The sequence below is a fragment of the Nannospalax galili genome, unplaced genomic scaffold (assembly GCF_000622305.1).
Source record: "Nannospalax galili isolate Female #2095 unplaced genomic scaffold, S.galili_v1.0 scaffold1188, whole genome shotgun sequence".
Classification (NCBI taxonomy): domain Eukaryota; kingdom Metazoa; phylum Chordata; class Mammalia; order Rodentia; family Spalacidae; genus Nannospalax; species Nannospalax galili.
In genome coordinates this window covers 147,098-156,374 of record NW_008358629.1, presented here as the reverse complement: position 1 = coordinate 156,374, position 9,277 = coordinate 147,098, and positions in this window count along the sequence as shown.

Below are 9,277 nucleotides of genomic sequence, written 5' to 3'. Positions count from 1 at the left end.
GAGAAGGAAATTAAAGAGTAAAAATTGGAAAAGAAGAGATCAGATTATCCCTTTTTGCAGATGATATGATATTATATATAAGAGACTCCAAAATTCCACAAGAAAACTCCTAGAAATTATTAACATGTTCAGTAAAGTAGCAAGTTACAAAATTAATCAACAAAAGTCGTAGCCTTTCTATATTCCAATAACAAGCAATGAGAGAAAGAGTACATGAAACACTCCCATTCATAAGAGCTAAAAAAATAAAATATCTCCGAATAAACCTGACCCAAGACATTAAAGAACTCTACAATGAATATTTTAAATCTTTAAAGAAAGAGATTGAGGAAGACATCAGAAGATGGAAGGACCTCCCCTGTTCATGGATTGGAAGAATTAATATTGTGAAAATGACCATCCTACCAAAAGCCATTTATAGATTCAATGCAATGCCAATCAAAATCCCCATGATAGTCTGCACAGAATTGGAAAAAAATCATACTAAGATTCATATTTAAGCACAAAAGACCTTGGATAGGCAAAGAAACCCTGAGCACTAAGAGCAATGCCAGGGGGATTACTATACCATATTTCAAGCTATATTACAGAGATATAGCCATAAAAACAATATGGTACTGGCACAAAAATAGACCCATAGATCAATGGAACAAAATTGAAGACCCAAATGTGAGTACATTCAATTTCAGCCACCTGATATTTGACAAAGGTGCCAAGAACATTCACTGGAGGAAAGACAGCACGTTCAGCAAATGGTGCTGGCAAAACTGCTTCACCTTTAGAAGAATGAAACTAAACTCCTATCTTTCACCCTGCAAAAAAGTCAATTCCAAATGGACCAAAGATTTCATTGTAAAGACTGAAAATCTGAAACTGTTAGAAGAAAACATTGGCCAAAAAACCTACAAGGTATATTTGTAGGAAAGGATTTTCTAAACCAGACATCAATTGCTAAGGAAACAAGATCAAGAATCAACAAATGGGACCTCATTAAACTAAAATTTTCTGTACATCAAAGGATGCAATCAGGGAAGTGAAGAGAAAACCCATAGAATGGGAGAAAATCTTCACCACAGAAACATCTGACAGAGGCTTAACATCCAGACTATATAACGAACTCAAAAAACAGAATCAAGACAAGAAGTAACAAAGTTAAAAGATGGGCTAAGGAGCTGAACAGAGAGTTCTCAAAAGAAGAAGTAAGGATAGCTAAGAAGCATCTTAAAGATGTTCTATGTCAGTAATAATTGGGGAAATGCAAAATAAAACCACTTTAATATTTCATCTTACCCAAGTCAGACAGCCTAAGATCAAGAGAACAAATGATATGAAATGCTGGAGAGGATATAAGGAAAGGGGAACACTCATCCACTGCTGGTGGGGTAGCAATCTTGTTCAACCCCTATGGAAAGCAGTGTGGAGAACCCTTAAAAATCTACAAATGAACCTACCATTTGACCCAGTTATACCACTCCTTGACATATACCCAAAAAACTCATCCTGCTGCAGAGACACTTGTACATCCATGTTTGTTGCTGCTCTTTTCACAATAGCTAAGAGATGGAAGCAACCTAGGTGTCCCTCAATTGATGAGTGGATAATGAAAATGTGGTTCATATATACGATGGAGTTTTACTCAGCAGTAAAGAAAGATAAAATCATGAAATTTGCAGGTAAATGGATGGAACTAAAACTGTTATACTAAGTGAAGTAACACAGACTCAGAAAAAAAAAAAACTGACCTAAGTTTTCCCTCATATGTGGATCCTAGCAGCAAATCCTGATACGTGAGTATGTATCCAGACATAACTACAGAAAACAGGATAAGAGAAAGGAACCAGGGAGGTAAAGGAAAAGAAAGAACCTTAGAGAGCAGACCAGTAGGAAATAGGTGTAACTAAGGGAGATATGTATAAAAATGGGGTTATTTAAATGGAAGTAGGGAGGGAGGGGAACCATCTTAGTCCAACAACCTACTGACAAATTATACACACATTATCTGTACATGAATCCATGTGTTTAGCTAAAGGCTACATAACAATAAACAGTGCCAGACAGGAGATATCTTCCTCTGAGTTATTGGCCAGGGTGTTCCCAAGACTCCCAAAATTACTCAGGCTCTTGACACAGCCCTTGATGGCCTCCCAGAACTTGAAGGTAAGACCCTACTGCTGCAGACAGAGCATATGTCAGACACTGGATTTGGAGCAATAGAGCTGCAACTGACCTGGCAGCCACTTCCCCTGAAGGTTAGCTCTCATAGCTTTGGAGAATGCCATGAAACTGTGCCCTCCAAGGTCGACTAAGTTCCAGGGGACTATGGAGCATCTCTCAAAATGTCCTGTAATTGTGGTGAGTCACCTGTCCTCTTGATCATGGAGGCTGAGAAGACACCACCAGATGGACTTGAACCAGTGTCCAGTCTACAAAGAGGAGGGCCAACACAGAGGAAACATTTCCTCCATGCTTCCAAGCGAAGCCAGCCATGGTCAAGTAGGACCTTTGACCGATCTTCACATAGATGGAACTGGTAAAAGAAAGGAGCCAGGGGCTCCTCCCAAGCCCGTATGACTCCTGAGGTACAGATCCTCAAATGGCCTTAAGAGTAAAAGTAAATTGGTTTATCTGGGCCAACTGTATGACTTTAAACACCCAAAAGGTAAGTATAACCAAAGATTAAAGGGGCCAATGTAATTTTTAAGAGTCCATATGTATAGCTAAAGGCTACATAACAAGCAACAATGCCAGATAGGATATACCTTCTTTTGAGTTTTGGCCAGGGTGGCCCAAGAGACTCCCAGATAGTAACCCAGCATAAAACTGGGAAAATGAACAGCAGAGCCCAATCTTTTCTAAAGGAATATTGACAACTGATTGCTGCTAGATGAGGAACAGCTGACCTTCCTAAAACAGAGACCTCTAGATAGGCTGAATAGATTCACTGGATGGACAAATATTGGGGAATACCTGGGGGTTCCGACAACACAGCACACAGTAGCAGGGATGACAGAGTATAAGGGCTCTAGTGGTGGCAAGAGGCTATGGGATGGTGTCTTCTGGGAAGTGGGTATATAGATGAATAAGATTCAGATATTCTTTGTGATATACACACAGAAAAAAATTAACAAATTACAAAAATTAGTTATATTTGAGGAGGACACATAAAAATTTACATCAAGTAGTAGAGCTGATAAACATTACCATTGAAATCTACCCAATGACTTTATAACCATACACAGGTGCCAAGGATCCTAGCACAACCAACCACGACTAGTAATAATCAGATACATACAGATTAGAGACGCATGTGCCAACATCTAAGTGTTATTAGCAAAAACAATGAGTCTTTCTGTAAGCAACAGTATATTTTAAAATGAAATGGAGATCTTTTTTAAAAGCTAAAAACTCATTTAATTTCATGTCTTACAGGGTTTATACTGAGTTCGATAATGTATAACTGTATTAATTCAACTGTGAACCTAAAAATTTTATAACAGCTTTTGAAAGAGATGTATCTTTGTTCTGGAAATTGTTATTGAGTATGTTAAATCTGTAATGAAATGCTTCTTCTAAAAAAGAGAATAAAAAATAATAAATAAAATAAAAAGCTTCTGTACATCAAAAGAAGCAACCAAGAAATTAAAGAGAAAACCTACAGAGTGGGAGAAAATCTTCACCAGTGACACATCTGATAGAGGTTTAACATCTGTAATATATAAAGAACTCAAAAAACAAGGAATCAAGAAAGGAAGTAACCCAATTAAAATATGGGCTAAGGAGCTGAACAGCAAGTTCTCAAAAGAAGAAATAAAGATGGCTAAGAAGCATCCTAAAAGGTGTTCCACATCGTTAGTAATTAGGGAACTACAAATTAAAACCACTTTAAGATTTCATCTTACCCCATTCAGACTGGCTAAGATCAACAGAACAAATGATATCAAATGTTGGATAGGATGCAGGGAATGGAGAACGCTCATCCACTGCTGGCAGGATTGCAAAGTTATTCAACCCCTATGGAAAATATTGTGTAGCACTCTTAAAAAACTACAAATGAATCTACCATTTGACCCAGTTATACCATTCCTTGGCATATACTCAAAGAACTCATCCTATTGTAGAGACACTTGTATGTCCATGTTTGTTGCTGCTCTTTTCACAATAGCTAACAGATGGAAGCAACCTAAGTATCCCTCAACTGAGGATTGGATAATGAAAATGTGGTACATTTATATGATGAAGTTCTCCTCAACAGTAAACAAAGATGAAATCATGAAATGTGCAGATAAATGATTGGAACTAGAAACTGTTATATTAAGTGAAGTAACACAGACTCAGAAAAGCAAATGACGTAAGTTCTCCCTCATATGTGGATCTTAGCACCAAATCCTTAAAGTGAGTATGTATCCAGACATAACTACAGGAACCAGTATAATGAAAAGGAACCAAGGAGGTAAAGGAAAAGAAGGAACCTAGAGAGAAGAACAGTAGGAAGCAGGTGTTACTAAGGGAGATATGGATAAAAATGTGGTTATTTAAATGGGAGAGGGAGCAAAGGTTATACAAGGAACCTTGGAGATAAAGGGAAAGAAGGAACTCAAGAGAGGTAGGACCATAGGAGAAGGGTATTAAGGGAGAAATTGGAAAAATGGGGCCACTTTAAATGGGGAAACCATGGTGGGTTAGACAGTGAGAGAGATAGATAATGTCTAACTAACTTTTAGAAACCAGAGCGCACCATATTAGTTCAACAAACTACTGACAAATTATACAAACAGCTATTTCAAGGAACAAAATATATGTCTAGTCAAGGTTAATCTGAGAACATTTGGGTTTTGCCCAAGGTTTATCTCAAAGCACATAGTAATTAAAAGTACAAGACTGGTGGAAATAACCTTCTTGGATGTTTAACAGCCATACTTTGAGGCCTATACTAATCTGGCCCAAGGGACTTAAAGGACAGTTTTTGTTCCTTGCCCTCCAAGGCTGACTAAGTTCCAGGGGACTATGGAGCATATCTCAAAATGTCCTGTAACTGAGGTGAGTCACCTGTCTTCTGTTCAGGGAGGCCATGGAGACCCCCTCAGATGGACTTGAACCAGTGTCCATTTTCCAAAGAGGAGGGTCAACACAAAGGAAATATTTCCTCCATGTTTTCAAGTGAAGCCAGCTATGGTCGAGCAGGACCTTTAACTTACCTTCACATAGATGGAACTGGTAAAAGAAAGGAGCCAGGGGCTGCTTCCAAGCCCATGTGACCCCTGAAGAACAAATCCTCAAACGACCTAAGAGTTAATTGGTTTATTTGGGCCAAGTCTATGGTCTTAAACACCCAAAAGGAAAGTATAACCAAAGATTAAAGTGAGCAGTATATTCTTTAAGAGTCCATGTGTATAGCTAAAGGCTGCATAACAAGAAACAATGCCAGACAGGAGATATCGTCCTTTGAGTTTTTGTCCAGCGTGGCCCAAAAGAGTCCCAGACAGTAACCCAGCATAGAACTGGGAAAACGAACAGCAAACACCAATGTTATCTAAAGGAATGTTGGGAAATGATTGCTGCTAGATGAGGAACACCTGGTGTTTCTAAAGTAAGGGTCTCTAAATAGGCCGACTAGACTCAGCAGATGGATTTGCACTGGGGGACTGCTGGGGGCACTGACAACACAGTGGACAGTAACAGGGATGACAGAGCATATGGGCTCCAGTTGGGGGTGGGGGGAGGCTATGGGAGGGTGCCATCTGAGATGCGGGTATAAAGAGGAATAAGATTATTTGGGATGTTCTGTATGAAATACACACAAAAAAATAGGCAGAGGTTGGAAGATCCTGCAACTTTGATGTTAACCTGGCATATAGCAAGTTCTAGGACAATACGTCTGAAGCCCATTTTGTGATAGAAAGACGTCCCAATACAACTTGAACAAACACAATCTGTTAGCGTCAGTTAAAAGCAAGAGTGAGCTTAATCTGTTCTCAGAACTCATTCCTTCTGATTTCCCTAGGAACTGTTCTCTCAAAGGACATTATCAATACACTTTAGCAATACACCCAGCATACTATGGGAAAGGAATGAAGAATCTGTCTTATCAAGTAAGGATTTTCTCTTTTTGATCTATACTGACCCAGAACAGCATACACACCCACAAATAGACATTATCAATGTAATCCCATCTGCTCTTTGCAACATAAACTTAAGGTTATTCATTGCTTCCAACTGATATTTGCTGCTTTCAGCTTTCAGTAGTGGTATTTCTGGATTTCTGGGTCAGAGACAAGAAAGCAGAGTAGCCCAGGGTCTAGTAAGATTATTCATAACGCAAACAAAATGAGAGAGAGTTAAATTACATTAGCTTTGATTGTAATGTTAAATAAGATTCACATTTGTAATAAGGTATTCCCAGAAGTCATTCTTATATTGGCTCATTAAAAACAAGCAAGCAAAGAATCTAAAGTCATAAAAACTAAAATGCTAAAGATAATAAATATCTTGTTTCTTTTCTTTTGTATGTTTTTATTTTATGAGAAAATAAAGCTTTAAAAATAAAAATTAAATTATACTAAGAGCTAAATAATTCAGCAAATGAATGGGACAAAATTCACCTTGTGGGCTAGTATACAGCTTTTAAGAGTGCTGGCTGCTCTTGCAGAGGACCTAATTTCTAGTCTAAGCATCCACATAGGGGCTAACAGTAGTCTGTAACTCGAGGTCCTGGGGCTCTGTCACCCTCTTCTGGCCTCTGTGAGCATTGCAAGCATGTGTTGCACTACAGAGTAAAACTATGCCTCAAAAATAAAAGAGGGCCGGGTGTGGTGGCACATGCCTTTAATCCCAGCACTCAGGAGGCAGAAGCAGGTGGATCTCTGTGAGTTTGAGGCTAGCCTGGTCTACATAGTGAATTCCAGGCAAGCTAGGGCTACAAGGAGACCCTGTCTCAAAAAGATAAACAAAACAAAACAACACAAGTACCCAGGTTTAATTTACAGCACCCACATGGCAGCTAACAACCATCTTTAACTCCAATTCCAGGGGGTCTGATGCCCTTTTCTGACCTCTGTGGGCATTGCACATGTACATAAAAACACATGTACATAAAAATAAATAAATAAATAAATAAATAAATAAATAAATAAATAAATAAATAAATAAATAAATGTTTTAATCACCTTGTATCATATTAAACTATTTCATGAACTTGCCTGATCTTAAAAATCACCTGGGCTATGTCTGGAGAGATGGCTCAGTGGTTAAGAGCACTGACTGCTCTTGCAGAGGACTCAGGTTTAATTCCCAGCACCCACATGGTGGCTGTGAACCATCCTTAAGTCCAGTTCCAGGGGAATCTGAAGCCCTCTTTTGAGCTCCGCAGCATTGCACAATATGGGTGCACTCACTTACATGCAGGCAATACACTCATACACATAAAATAAAAATAATAAATAAAATATTTTTAAAAAATCACCTGGGCTATGTCTTAATGGTATAAACTCTGATAGTCCATATTTGCTAAATTAAAATATTCATTGGATGAATTTGTGAATTTATCTGCTATTTATATATCTAGGATGGCACTCATTGAAAGATATGTGAAAAAATGGCAAATGATGAGGCCTCCGATAAAATCCTAAAAAACAAAATCATGGGGCTGGAGAGATGGCTCAACGGTTAAGAGTGCTAGCTGCTCTTGTAGAGCATCTGGGTTTGATTCCTAGCACCCAGATGGTGGCTCACAACCATCCAGTTCCAGAGGAATCCGATGCCTTCTTCTGACCTGCATGGGCATTGCATGATACTGGTGCACTTACATATATGCAAGCAATATACTCATATACATAAAAAAATAAAATAATAAATAAATAAAATATTGGGGCTGGAGAGATGGCTCAGCAGTTAAAAGCACTGGTTATTTTTGCAGAAGACTCCAGTTCCAGGGAATCCAACACCCTCTTCTGTCCTCCATGGGCATTTAACAACACGGGTGCACTTACATCCAGGCAATACACTTCTATACAGAAAATAAAAATGAATTAAAAAATTTTTTAAAATAAAAAATCAGAAAAAAATGGAACAAACCCAAAATGTATTCAAATGAAGAAAATGAAAAAGCAATGAATAAGGATGTTCACTGAAACAATGCTTATGATAGGGGATATATCTAAGTGCGCATCAATAGGAAAACAAAACAGTGAATTATAATTACAGAATAGAATACTACACTACTGTAAAAATAAATTACCTGTGTTCAACTATATTAAATTGATTTTTAAAATTTATACCTCTTACCTATGCCTATGCAAGCAGCTCTAAGCTCAGTGTGTCATATACAGAAAGAAGACATTAAAGTAGGAGTGTAACTTGTTGGATAGAAGAAGGGTTTCTGTGGGAGAAGGAAGAGGGATAAGAGAGGGTGATGGGGAGTGCAAAACGACCAAAATCCATTACTTATTCATGAAACTGCCAACAATTAAGCATAGGTAAATGGAACAATAAAATAAATAAATAATAAATAAATAAAGCTGAAAAAAGAAGTTTGTGTATGTGCATACGTCCTTGAATATATGTACATATATATTTAAATCACGTAAAAATAATGTCTGTGTGTATATACTTTATTGTATATGAAAACATGCTTGAGTCTGACACTCTAGCACATTTTTCATGGTTTAGGTATTTAAAAATTACTGTGACTGATTATAGCCTGTGTGAATCAGCTGACTTTCACTATTGAAGGAAATGTGCATATATATTTTTCCAATGTAGAGTTTTTTGAATTTTTGTGCACTTCATACAATACATCTTAATCATATTTAGATTCCCTCCCCTATCTGCTCACCCCATAGCCCACCCACAGAATTTCATGCATTTTATCATAAATGTTAAGGCCTTGTGAGTTAAGTTTATGTACCCAGATGTCCCTCGGTATGAGTTCATCCACCGGACTCTGGTCAGCCTTATCTAGCCTTAGTCCCTTAAAGAAGATCAACTCTCTCTCACCCAGCAGTGATCAATTGTCAATAGTTCCTCAGCTAAGGTTGGGGCCTCCTGTCCATTCCTTGGTTCTATGCTGGATTTTGTCTGATTGAGTTATTTGTAGAAATAATACAAATATCAAATCTATTAAGACATTAAAAAGATATAGTCTACTATTTCTTTTTAATGTCTTAGTAGATTTTATATAATCATAATTTGTTTTATTAACCTCCATACTTTGATATTTGTATTTTGACTTAAAAATGTTTTCAAGAAAAATAAAGTAGCAGAACAATTTATGGTATATTAC